The following is a 14,897-nucleotide window of genomic DNA, read 5'->3' on the forward strand; positions in this document are numbered from 1 at the left end:
AATTGTGAGAAGTAAACGCCGAATTGCGAGAAGAAAAAAAAAATACTTTTCTCAAAATTACTTGTTTACATCACGCAATTCTGACTTTATTTATCGCAATTACGAGTTTATATCACGCAATTCCGATAAGCAGCTATGAAATGACACGCATTATGAAAAGCGCTATACAAATAAATGTGAATTAATATAGCAATAAATAGTCATAAACAACAATACCCACCCACATATATTTTTACTAAAACATTTGAAACATTTCAGAAAAATCAAATCAAAGTTTTGAATGAATTTACTGGAATGGGCAACTTGAACTGATTTACCTCAATGAGACAAACTCATCAAGCCTAACGGTCTAAGCCTAAAAGTTTGTTAAAATCATCAGAATCATGCATGCGTATAGCAACATTCATAAAGTAAAATAATTGAGAATATATCATGAATATTTGAATTATCACCCAAATGACACTTGGAAACAAAATTTGTGGCCAATAAATGCAGAGGATGTGATGTCATGCTCGTGTGCAGTTCTTTGGGGAGTTGAACGCATTTGTTACAGTCCGGACACAAAGGCTTTATCCCGAAGACTGTACTTGTTGCGTATCCATGGTGACTGGAAACATTAGGGGAACACAAAAGCCATCAGAGGAAGCAGCATAATCACGACTCAAGGGAAGAGTGTGACAAATGCGTTCGCGACCACCCACCTGCAATAACAGCGAGCGCAGGAACTGTTTAAGAAAAAGTACAAAGAACGAATGTAAGATGCTCTGAGTTCTGTGACGCCTCTTACACGACACTGAATAAACTACACCATGTAGGACATTCATTTTAAAGCGCTGCACTTTTTCTGCAAGACTCATGTGTATCTACTCTTTATTTCTCTTTAATTTTATGAGAAGCATCTGTGACAAAATTGATACTCATCCAAAATGAAACCTAAATGAAAACTCAAAGTCTACAAAAAATGAAACTTTGTTCGTAGTATTCTACAAACCATCAGGACCTCCTCATGTATAACCTTCCTCTGGAACGCAGTCTTAAAACTTGGTAATAATTTCAGCTCATCCTAGGAGCGTTAAGCAGCTTAAAAGAACCGAGGAGGGAGACGGCCGCATGTGAAACCAGCGGGAGCCCCAATTATGCCTTTTCAGTTATTACTTTTCATGCAATGTGTAATATAGCTGTTTTTGAATGTAAAAGGATTGCAAAGTTTCAGAGACCAAAGTACATGAGAAATGGAGTTACTGTCTCTCAAAAGAAAGAACCGATTCTAAACTGCCTGAAACGAGTCGTCAGCGATCCGACTTACTTCCTACTCTAACCTACATAGGTTAGTAAGAGATCTGCATAATGCCAGACTATGCTCTTCATTGACTGCCTGTGAAGAACGTCTACTTTGTCCCGCCCTCAAACACTGTAGTTGAATCAGAGTTTGTTTGTTTGTTATTGACATATCAAGATGATGCTGTTTTCTCTGCCATCAGAAGAAAATCCACTTTGCATGCACTTCTAAATGTTTACGCTCACTTAAGACACAACGGACTGCTTACGATGATACTCGACAAGATCAGCATTTTGACTTAATTTTGTGGGAATATTTGCACACTGTGAGACACTTGAACATGCTTGCGCGCATGTTCATTTTGGTGGTATATCTGCGACAGGCTCATATCGCCGATAAAATTGGCAGACTTAAGTTTGGAGCATACTCTGCAAGAACAAAGAAATTTGTTCGTTTACTTGAGGTGGCGAGAACAAGAACAAAGTTCGTTCTGGCCAGTACATTCATACTTCACGAGAAAAGCAGGTGCCGATCATCTGCGTTTCTCTGCATTAACCACGCCTACTTTAAATGTCTGACCAATCACACAATAGTTCTCGGACACCCGCAAGAAAATAGTTCTGCTCAGGCGATGTGTCGAGAACAAGCTGCGAGAACTCCCAAACCAGGGCTGCGAGCAAGAACTTTTTTTCTCTGTTCTTGCAGAGTATCTTGAAGCCTTTATAAATCAGTTGTGCTCTACAACAGACTGGGCCATCTGACCAATGAGACCAGAGCAGACCAATCACAGCAGGCTGAGACATCTGACCAATGAGAGCTGAGTAGCTCATGGAAAGAAGGGGTTTAGAGAGACTGATTTCTCCACTGTAAATGTAGACGAGTGATCAGGAAAAGTAGTTCTCACATAGAGCGCTGGTGCACACTGACATCATGCGCTTGGCTTGAAATGATGACCTCTTAGAGCAATTCTCCAACTGATTTAAATGTCAAAATGACAAATGTGGCACTTCCTGGATTGAACAGCTCTTTTCCTTTGCAAGCAAGTCATTTAGCAGATGCTTTCATCCAAAGTGATCTACAGCAGAGCTTTTCAAACGGGGGTCCGGGGACCTCCAGGGGGACGCAAGGGAACTATAGGGAGTCCGTGGAAAGAAATGAATGAAAACAGTACAATAAAAAAAATGTAAAGACATTTTTTTAAAATTACACTGTGTAACTTTTTTAGTTTATTCTTAGCTAAAAACACTTAGTTCTTTCAAAAATATATGTGCTCTTAATGTATATTTACTTCTTTCAAGTAATAAAGTATTCTCGTAAGTTTATAATATGCCATTTAGAATACATACGGGTGAGGGGTTCGAATGCCGGTCGCCATGTTGCTCCTCCATCTTGAAAGTACATTCAGGGTATATACATCAATCCTTAAGTTAAATTTACTACTTTTTAATACCTTTTTTACTACCTTCAGAATATTTTTTAAAAACATCACAACACTGAATTGCAAGTGTTAATCAGCGACCTTTCTATTATTTACACAGATTTTGACATATATAACATACAAAAAAGAATAGATTTAGAATCGACACCAGGAGGAAATCTGTTATAAGTTATCATTCAGACACAGTAAAATACATCTCAATATTCACAAAGGTTGGTTAAGGAGAAGCATTACTGCATACACATTTGATTTCATTTAATAATTGGTAATTCAGCAATTAAATTATTTAGTTGCTGAATTGTTGTATTCAGCAATTAAATAATATTTATTATTTATTTTTGTTCCAACAACAAAACCTGAGCCAAATATTACATTTCTATAACTGTGATAAGTTGTTGAATTTAACAAAATACTAAAAACTAGTGCTGTCAATCGATTCAAAACTTTGACTAGATTAAATCACACATTTTTTCTGTGATTAATCGCAATAAAAAAGAAATTTTTTGTACGTTTTTAATATATTTTTTAATATAATAATTTCACAGTTAATCAAATTAATGTAGAAACAACATAAAGACAGTATATTTTAAATACTTGTTTAAATGGCATCTTTTTATGAATGAAGGACAGTAGGCTATTACTGATAGGCCTATTAATTAGCTACTGATTTTTATTTTATTTTTACATTTATTATTAGGCTTTAAAATAACAGTTTTTAATTTAAGTAAACTTAAAACAATGCTAACATAAACCCATAATAAATCCTGTCTTAACAGTTAGGAAATATACAGAAATGTAATAAAATTATCAGTTATATGCAGTCTGCACTGCATAAACTATAAATTAAATAGTTAATCCTTATTAAAGCTACAAAAGTTATTTAGTCAAGAGCAGTGAGTCATTTTCTCTGTTCCCTTTGTTCTTTAACTTTACTGACAGGAAGCTTTATTGGCTGCTGTCCCTTTAAGAGCAGACAGACACGCGGATCTCACTGTTTACTGTCTATGGATCGCGCCTCATTCTCTCACAACTCTTTTTGTTCATTTTAGACTTTATATACATCATTTAAGATTGCTTTTACAAGGATAGTCGTTGAAGATATGCCTTGAAGCAAGTCTAAAATAAAACGTAAGCCAGCCACTTCTGTTGAGCGCGCAGTGCTCTGACTTGATGCCGAACGACCGCTGAATATGACGTCAGCATCAAACACACGTTGAGAGAGACGGAGATGAAACATCTTTGATGATATGCTGCTAAAGCCCATATTTAAACGAACTAACGCGAACGCAGATAGAATTTCAATCAGAATAGGACACCTGATAGTCTGAAAAAAATAATACCTAATTCGGAAAAAAATAATACCTCTGAGACCACATTTAACACTTTTAATGGCCTTAAATTTGACAATTTTGATTTATCACTTTTTAATACTTTTTAAAACCCCGCGGACACCCTGACATTAGCCAAAGAGGGACATACCCGTAAATTCAAGCTTCGCCTTTCTCGTTTTAACACTCGATGGCACCGTGTCGAATGTGAAGAGGGGGATTGGCCATGTTAATCTTGGACTAAATCAGCCACCGTAGAGTTCAAACGAAATCAGAATTGAGAGGAACAGAAACTATATTCTCTGGATGGTCATATACCTTTACACCGCTAGATGGGGGGAAATATCACACAGTGGAGCTTTAAAGTGTAATTGAGCATGCACAATCAAAAATCGCTCCATACTAAATCATAAAAATAAACCTTAAAATTCTACTGCTAATCGATTTTAAATACTACAATCTATTTACAAAAAGGGCACAAAAGGGGCATTTGGGAGCATCCTTTCAAACCATGAAGCAACATATGAAGCAAATGGGGCAAATAAAGGCCACTAGACCGCAAGTCCAAACAAGTCAACATCAATGCGCTCAACAACACACTGCAAGCATCCTGATTCTCTGACAGACATTTATTCACCAGCAAATGTTTGTTTCATTTTCTCCAAAAACGTAATATCTAGGCCAAAACTGCATTGTGTTCCTTGGAAGGAGAGCATGTCATCTGTCTGGCTGTTCCTGAAAATCTTTGATCCAGGAGCGTTTTGAAAAAGACATTTGTGTGTTTGGCTGGATTGAATCACCCTACACACCATCTCGAAGATAATTGGCAAGCATCTGGATGGATGGATGATAGCCAAGAGCTACACAAACCAACCTCCACACTAACGCAAACAAATAATGGATGAGGGGCGAACGGCGATATGACAATCTCATCACATTTACTGCGCGTTTCACACTTCATTATAAGCTAATGAAGGAAGAAGAAAACAGATTACAGCCCATTCAAATTGTCATTTACTATCTGAAATGAGGAATCCACCATGCAGCAATGCTGATTTTCTATCCTGGAAATGCTGTGTAACGTTTCGGATTTCTGGAAAGTTTTCCGAGTGGAATGGCTGAGCTGGCGAGTAATTAGGAGGAGCTGACGTCCTGATAATGCAGTGGGCTTTGGTCACATGTCTGTCTGGCAGACGCATGCTGATTTACTGAGATGTGAAAGCCATATTCTCACCGGAAATCTCTCAGGCTGATCTTTGACTGCATTTGGAGTGTTTTCTGCCCAGAAAGAGACAAACAACAACACAATCACAAATTCTTGAATGCCTTAAAGGGATAGTTCAGTCTAAAATCATCATTTACTCACTCGTGTCATTCCAAACCCATAAAGACTTTGATTAAAAATGAAAGGAGAGCAATTATGCTCTTAAAGTCTTGCTTTTGTTTTTTGGCTCTACTAGAATAGGCTTTCATGCTTAAATTTTCAATAAATGCATTATTTTTCATATATTTGACATTGTTGCCGCTCCTCTCTTCCCAGTCTGTCAGTAACGCTCTGTTTAGTTCCTGTCTCTATGACGTTCCTCCTTCTGAAAAGCACAATGTGCTCTGATTGGTTGGCTGGACCAGTGTGCTGTGATTGGTCAACAACAGCTTTTAGCGTGTTTGGGAAATGTCACGCCCTGCCTCTTTATTTTGTGTATGGCTTGGGCGGGAATTATTGAAATGAGGAATATTGAATACGTGTTCGTTCCTGGAAGAAAACTCAAGACTAGAAACAGTGTGCACTGATAACTTTGCAGACTTTTTTCATGATCAAACAGCAACATTACACGCAAAAGAAAGTTTAGAACGTAAAATAAAAGCATAATAGGCCCTTTTAAGATATTTTTCAAGAAAGGCTTTAAAAATTAAAAGTAATCGACTGTTTCTTATAGGTAAGAGTCATAATAATGTGGTAAAGAAAACATTAAAGGTCCTGTTCTTCGCGATTCCATCTTTTAAACTTTAGTTAGTGTGTAATGTTGCTGTTAGAGCAGAAATAATACCTGTAAAATTATAAAGCTCAAAGTTCAATGCCAAGCGAGATATTTTATTTAACAGAAGTTCCCTTTCAAAGCCTACAGTGAACGGCCGGTTTGGACTACACCTCTGCACTTCCTACAGGAATGACGTCACTAGAAGCGTTTGTTGACTAACCCTCCGCCCACAAGAGCACGCAAAATAGGGGGCGTGGTCTCGTTGCTCTCCCACGTGGAGAAGAGCGTGCATTCAGCGCTTGCATCTCCCCGTTATGGTAAGAGGCGGGACCTTTCCGGGCAAAGTGCGCTAGGCTGCTGTCCAATCAAAACACGGGAAGCGCTGGCCCAATCAGAACTCGTTACGTATTTCTGAAGGAGGGACTTCATAGAACAAGGAAATCATCAGGCCGTTTTTAGGACACTTTCCATAGGTTTATTTCATTCCTCTATATATCGCTTGCAATTGGTTCAAAATGCGGCAGCTAGACTTCTGACGAGAACTAGGAAGAGAGAGCACACCCCCTGTTCTCACTTCCTTACATTGGCTACTCAGATACAGAGCTGATGTTAAGGTTATGTTTCATGTCTATAAAGCTTTGCACAGGCTAGCCCCAAAGTATAATACAGAAGTAAAACATAAAAAGTAGTTCACGGCTGCCCTTAAAATCAGCAGACTTGGACTCACTTTGGATTCATTACCAGTGAGCTGGATTATATCAGATCATAGTCGTCAGCAAACAACGAAAATTTTTGTTTTGTCTTGAAATTAAGGCTGAAGCTTTTCCCTCAAACACAAAAAGAAAAATAGAAGATTTATGGTGGCAACAACAAGCCCATTCCACAAATAACTGGGGAGCCTTTAACATGATGAAAGACGACATTTATTAAATTAATTCCACACGCTGACACCAAACAAATGAAAGTGGAGAACGCACCAGACTCTAATTCAGCCGAGAATAAATAATGAACTTCTTGCACACGGAGAAAAGACAGGAAGAGACAGGAGGCTGGAATTTATGATTAGAAAATTACAACTTCTTTTGTGACAAACCTTCAGTCGATCATTTAGAGCCTGAAGACTGAATCCAAAAAAAAGAGTTTACTGGAATGACACATTTATAATTCATTCATTCATTTCCTCTATTAGAAGTCATTTTGGATAAAAGCTAATGCTAATTGCATACATAAATGTAAATGTAATTCTGCTAATATCTTTTGATATTATATCCATATCTATCAATCTATCTATCTATCCTGTACACATATGTTTCTATATACATATACACACACATACATACATACACATATATACATATATATATACATATATATATATATATATATATACACACATATAATTACATAAATTCTCATTATATAAACTCTTTAAAAATACAATTTACAGAATATAAGTACCACATATGAATTGAAGTGTTATTCTATGCGTTCTCATTTTTCTTCCTCTCTGTATTACTAGCACTTCTCATGTTATTGCCTCCTTGAGATAAATGGCTTGATGTATTCTTCCTTTTTTGTCACGTCTGCTAAATGGATAAATGTAAATTTGAATCTAAAGGAGCACAATCCTTCTCCACAGAAGAGAAGACATTAAATCAGGCATCATGGCCAAACGCACAAGCGTGCATCTCTCTCCTCTCAAACGCGCTCACAATGAAAAGCATTTAAAGTCTCACAATAAACACATTCTAACTGAAGGCACCGAATCCCTCCGGGGCTTCACGCCATTTTGAGGGCCCAGCATTCCTTCAGCTGTGAACCACTCGATCCCAGCGAGTTATTTAAAATTCACCCGTGTCCCGGTGCGGCAGGGTCTCCATTAGCAGTCTGGGAGCGCAGCGGGGGGCTGGAAGAGGAAAAATTAGCTGGTGTGGAGGACAGAATCTCTGCTTCATGACATTTCTGTCGTTATTTAAAAAAGGAGCATTAAATTAGAACTTGTTTTGAAGATTCCAAAAAGGCATGTCATAAAAAAAGCCCATATGACTGTTTCAATTCTTCAAAAGCCACATTATGCTTTGTCTAGAATCAGCATCATAAGACTTCAGAAGAGTTGGAATACAGTGCACAGTGTTGTGGGTATGTTTGGAGCTTGACAGCCATGGTTGTGAAATGTTGTTGAATGGAAAAGAAGCTGTGTGAAGATACAAAAATTTGACCTTCAGTAGCTTACTGCACAGAGAAAAATAACAGATTTTAGAACAACATTATAATGCAAATATTGACCTGGTAAAAATGTTTGAGATCAGATATTCCTATAAAGCCTAATGTATCATACACATAGGTCTCTGTGTTAAAAACCTGCTGAACACAATCTACCGCATGCCTTACACGCAAAAATAACTCTGATATTGTTAGTAAAATTTTAAGGTGAATACGTACTGAAGCAACTAAGGTTTACTTGATTATCCACACACATTTTTAGAAAATTCATGTTCAAAATAAGTATCAGATATGATCCATCAGGCTTTTGTTTTGAGGGAGGTTTATTTGTACATCTTTCCTTTTATTGCATTATATGTTCTGAAACTATAGCTTTGCTCATAAAACTAAGCATTTCAACATCATCTTAGGCCTTACCCCTTATTTACATTACGGCGAGGTTTTGTTTCATCGTCCGCGCGGTGCCAACTCACACCAGGCGCATTTCAGGAGCGAGGTGACGGTTAACACAGTCCTATGTTGTTTTTCTCGATTTTTACATTTTGTCCAGAATATTGTTTAATTCTGTTTATTATCTTTTTGCTATCCCACATGAAAATATACTAAAGTATTTGCTGTGTTAAAGGGACACTCCACGGTTTTTGGAAATAGCGCTTATTCAACTTCTTTGCAACATTTAGATATGTGGGCAAATGCATTTGTCTCAGTGCACACATTGTTTTAGTTGGGCAGGGTCGCCGCTAGCTTAGCTTAGCATAATAAATGGAATCCTATGTTGCCAGCTAGCATGTCCCGAGAAAAAGTGATAATTTTTTTTTTTTTAAACACCCACTAATTACTTCTTGTGGCCTGCGTATTCACAACGAGTACAAATAGCGATGCAGATTAAGACTAGGTGATTTCCTCAGATATTGACTTGGGTCTATATTATGGGGAAGTACGGGCGAAGCACTGCTACTTGGGCGCAGACATCACCCAACTCATTGCGATCACTCAACAGCCGGAGGACGTGAGGATGAGAGCCCTGATATCTCTGCGCTCAAGAAGCAGTGCTTCGCCCGTACTTCCTCATAATATAGACCCAAGTCAATATCTGAGGAAATCTTAATCTGCATCGCTATTTGTACTCGTTGTGAATATGCAGGCCACAAGAAGTAATAAGGTGGGGGGGGGGGGGGTTGATCAATTTTACTCTGGACATGCTAGCTGACAACACATGATTCAATTCATCATGCTAAGCTAAGCTAGCGGCGACCCAGCCAAACTAAAACAATGGATGCACTGAGACAAAAATGCGTTTGCCCACATATCTAAATGTAGGAAAGAAGTTGAATAAGCCCTATTTCTAAAAACAGTAGAGTGTTCCTTTAAACTAAATATTCTAGTATACTTTATATATTTACAACAATTTGTTAATGAATGATAAAGTATACTGTTGAATTAATTACAGTGAACTAATAAACTGTAAATATAATAAATATATTTGAAAATATATAAATACTGTAGAAAGGATAGTTATGTGAAATACGGAGTCTGCACTTATTTTGTATTTACTGTGCAGCGTCCGTCAAAAATGGGGGAGGTGCCTATCTTTAGCAAAACGGCGCAGTGGGTGTAAACCAAGCGGCTACCTCCCCGTTACTCTTGAAGTCAATACAGAAGTGACTTAAACTGTAATTCATCAAATGGCTGTTAGAGACGGGAGCGTAATCGCATTGAGACCCATGTTAAAATGCCTAATTTTACAGCAGACGCGTGCAGTGTCATTAAGGGATTAAGAGACATATTATTGGCAGACACAGAGTGACGACTGATATTTACATGCATTTTATGTAAGTTGTCCACTGTAAAGATCTCACTGATTTACATTATATGCCATCAGAATGTCATCTTACTTTTTGGCAATATAAATATCAGCATCTGCACCAAATTGCATATTTTTGGGCTTCTGGATTGTCCCCTTCATATTTTTACTATATCATACGAGTCATAAATGCTTGCTGTATCAAATATGACTTAACAACAAAACACCAATTTTTAGATTAAAAAATAAATTAATTCAAAATAAATTAATTTCTGAAATTGTCAGGCTTCACAGGGTTCCTAAACAAACTAAAGTTGATCAGCACTGCTACCAGTAAAGATCAGATACAGTATGGCGTTCAGATGAGGGCATCTCACATTGAGGTCATGTGTGTGACTAATCAAACTTGACCTTTGTGAAGTCATTAAGAGACTCAGCATGTGCTCCATATGATTGTGGACGTTGATGGCAGGTCACTTTGAAACGAGTCCAGTGGATGATGAAGTCACGTGACACAGAGCGACATCCAGTTATAAATAAATCAACTGTCGAGAAGCTCATTTCAACACACAAGATATATTCAGTCCATTCATCCGACTCGGCTGAAGTCAAATCACACAGAAGACAATGAGATCTTCTGTAAGAGAGAATCCCATCCAGCTCATCTTACACTCCAAAATCAAAAGTGTGAAATTATGTTTTACTTAAAGAACAAAATCCAGTTTTTGAGAATCATGATTTTTTTATTACATTAGAGCAGTTTTATTTTCATGACAATGAAACGTTTCCCCCTCTCATTACTGTCATGTGACAGTGATTGTGATTATACTTTTGCGATTTTTAATTTTAATAATGCTGTTTGATAGTCATTCCTAATATATATATATATATATATATAAATAGAATTTGTGAGATAGATTGACACATTAAATATCCTTCCCAAACACAGCAAGCAATAAAATTGGCTAATATATCCCACCCACTAACAGATATAGATAATCAGTGTTATTCACTTCACCTGGTCATAATGTTATGACTGATATTTGGTTTAATAATTAAAATCACCAAAAAATAAAAGGCAGTGCAACAAATACCACACAATGGATTAATACTATACAATAATACATCATGACTTCTGCTGTCATGAGTCATAATTCAATAATATGAATAAAAATGACAAAAATAAAAAAGTCTATTTCTAAGCTAAATAAAAATATTTTTTGCTGTAAAATAGGTGAGATAGATTCACACATTAATATCCTTCACACACACATAATGCAATAAAATTGTGCATGTGCAAGTCATGCTGTTGAGACAAACTTCATCATAACAATAACAGCACAAGATTCATGCAATCACATTCATAAACACATTCATATGAAAACACACTAACCCAACCGTTCCTTCAACTACGGACACTCTCGACCCTGAAAATAAACGCTCTTCAAACACTTTTCATTTTCACTCATTTGAAGAAATTATGAAGGTAGAAATTATTATTTTTACATTTTTTAAATAAAAAGATGCCTGCATATTTCTTCGGATAATTTCACAATGGAAGAATAAAATATTTTCATCCTATTTGCATAACTTGACAAAATTACATATTGACTGGAAACGCAATATAATATTCTGTTCACTAATTATATTTTCCTTGACATTTTTGGCTGTGGGACAAGAGTGAAGCAATAAAATCAACAGACTAAAGGCATTTGAAAAGTAACAACTATACACTACATATTTATGATATACACTGAACGTGTAGGGTTTACTTCAAAACCTTAGAAATGGCCAGTAAATAATAACAAATAAATGTATAACATTGAATTAAATGTGAAATTGTGAAACAGAAAGAATTAAGTATTCTTTTAAAACATCTATATTTTATTTACAACTTACAAAGATGTTTTTTTACAGTGTAGTCAGAATAAACAAAAGTGCCCGTAGTTGAAGAAACACCCACATGCATTCAGCACTGAGCCTCAAGAGGACCGAATCAGAAACCAGCAGGGGTTTATGGAAAATCTGTCATCTAGTTATACATGACACATCCAAAAGACTCGCACACACACACAGAAAGAGAGCGAGAGAGAGAGAGAGAGAGAAAATCGGGACATTTCTAGGGAGGTCAAATACTTTCTGCTTTCTCAGACACACACTTCGTGCTCAACAGGAAACAGTCCCTTTCCTTCTGAGATTCCTTACATGTTTCCCCAGCGGCGGCAACCATTTATAGCCACCGGACCGAACCAGTTCCCATGAAGAGAACGCTTCTGAATGCTACAAATCTTATCATTTCAACAAACGCAACGCAGATCTTCATGGACACACAAGCTAAATATAAATCAGTAATTAATGGATGTTGCCAAGACTCGATTCCAAGAAATACTGCTGCAGCATTTGGCAGAATAAAACATTTTTGCATTTATATATATATATATATATATATATATATATATATATATATATATATATATATATATATATATATATATATATATATATATATATATATATAAACACACATACACTGTAAAAAAAGTATTTTCATGATTTGTTATCGCTTTTTTCCATCAAATAAACTTTAATGAGGTTCAGATAACATAATATTTTAAGTTTTTTTAATTGTATAAACTCAAATGTTTAATTTTTATTAACTCAATTTTTATGCAACTAGGTATATATACACTGTAAAAAATAAATTAAATAAAAAAGTCACAGCCTGAAATTTTAAAGTACAATCAACTGGGATTATGTTAAACTGACTTGAAAAAATAAGTTGCATTTTGTATAACTTATTAAAAAAAATTAACATCTCTTAACTTATTTTGATGAGTTAAAACAATCTAAAAATTATATTATATTATATATATATATATATATATATATATATATATATATATATATATATATATATATATATATATAATATAATATAATTTTTAGATTGTTTTAACTCATCAAAATAAGTTAAGAGATGTTAATTTTACATGATGTTAATTTTACATATATATATATATATATATATATATATATATATATATATATATATATATATATATATATATATATATATATATATATATATATATATGTGTGTGTGTGTACTATTATTATTATTTTAAATGTATAATAAATTATAGAATTTGTATTATACGAGATATTTTTCATATCTTCATATTATATAAATAAATAAATGAATAAATAGTTTTGAATGTCATGAATGTAAATGAAAATAAAAAAATTATATTTTCTAAAGAAAATGCTGGTCTATGCACAACTTGCAGCCAATATGCAAATATGATCATTGTGCATAATTCTTTGTTATTCTGAAGAAAAACAAGTATACTTTGCATAATCTTTCAATAAAATGTAAGACTTGCTCCGCCTATTTCTGCTGACATCATCAGTCTCTCTAAACAACCACTTTTCACATCCAATCAAATCCTGATGGATAAAATCCATCCCATCCTACTTTTTTCTCATTAAAGATTGTGTTTATTCTCAGATTTCAGAAGTACAATTGGTTGTGAATGTCAAGCGAGATTTTTGTTCAAGCATGAGAAACAGCAACGCCTTAGCGAACAGGACTAATGAATATTTTGAACTAGAAAAGGCCAAAGATCCTCATGTCACTCACTCAGAGAGCTTCAGAGACTGCAGGCATTAAACTTGCAGCACAACGAGGCCTCGTTTAGCTGACGGAGCGTCTTGTAACGTGACACGTAGGAAAAAAGCTTAACTAGACATCTGCAAGCCTCCACAATCTGTTGAATTTTAAATTTATTCAGTCACAGTTGTTGTTTTGCATCCGCTGTATTATTGATGTGCTCGTAACGTGCGTTGTTAAACGGAGAAGGGGCCTGTAAAGAGAGAGCCTGTCAATGAGAAAGTGACGGGCTTCCCGCATGCCTCCGCTTCCTGTGGGTCTCTATGGAGCAGTGCAGAAACACACACGCTCATCCAGGCCTAACCAGATGTGACGGCTGACCGCGGCAGTGAAAAGACGAGAGCTGCATCCAGCCAAGACACCCGAGCACCAGCACTCAGGGTTATATAAAGATCTCACACGCTCCAGTTCAAGATCAAGCGTGTCATCTATTGATGTTCGGATAGTTTCTGGTGTGTAAAGTCACCATATAAGAGCTTATTCTTATTTTTTATGGAATATTGCTGCATTTATTATAAATGATTTGTCCACGCACATCATTATTTCTTTAATTGAAATGTGCCCTTTTAATCATTCCTCAAAATAACGTCCTCTTCTCTTCTTTTCTCATCTCATCTCTTCTCTTCTCTGATGATGGTGTGAGGGCGGAGCAACCTGTCACTCATATGAGATCCACCAATAGAAAGCCACAGCCTTCCAAACAGTTCCACTTGGACAAAATCAAGCCCCGCCCTACATTTGTTTGAGAAGCCGTTTCACTCGGATCAACATAGGGAAGAAAAGACAATCACAACTTCTGTTTCATGACAACTTTGATGTTCAGAGTCACTGGTACTTTCTGAAGAGTTAAACAGTGACTATGTTTACATCACATTTCTTTAACATCCATATTCGTGCTAAAGTATTAGTGGAAATGTATGCATTCGGCAGACGCTTTTATCCCAAGGTTTGAATTTTATCAGCAGTGTTGGGGAAAGTTACTTTTAAACAGTAATGCATTTCAATATTGTGTTACTTTTTCTCATCTGAGCTGGGCTGAGCTGGGCTGGGTTGAGCTTGCTTGTTTTTTAATAACAACAAAAAAAGTTATATTTTCTAACTTATGCATTGCAATGGGACATGTAACACTAAATTAAAGCCTCGTTTACTGCCTGAACACACAACAGTTTTGCTTTT

At 35.9% G+C, this 14,897-nt stretch overlaps 1 protein-coding gene across 1 annotated transcript in view; it reads right to left on the bottom strand.

Moving 5' to 3' along the window:
• cdk14 (cyclin dependent kinase 14) overlaps positions 1 to 14,897 on the bottom strand; it is a 223,704-nt gene that overhangs the window by 201,447 nt on the left and 7,360 nt on the right. The gene's annotated exons all lie outside the window — the stretch shown is intronic.

Source organism: Pseudorasbora parva, chromosome 7, assembly GCF_024679245.1.
Source record: "Pseudorasbora parva isolate DD20220531a chromosome 7, ASM2467924v1, whole genome shotgun sequence".
NCBI lineage: Eukaryota > Metazoa > Chordata > Actinopteri > Cypriniformes > Gobionidae > Pseudorasbora > Pseudorasbora parva.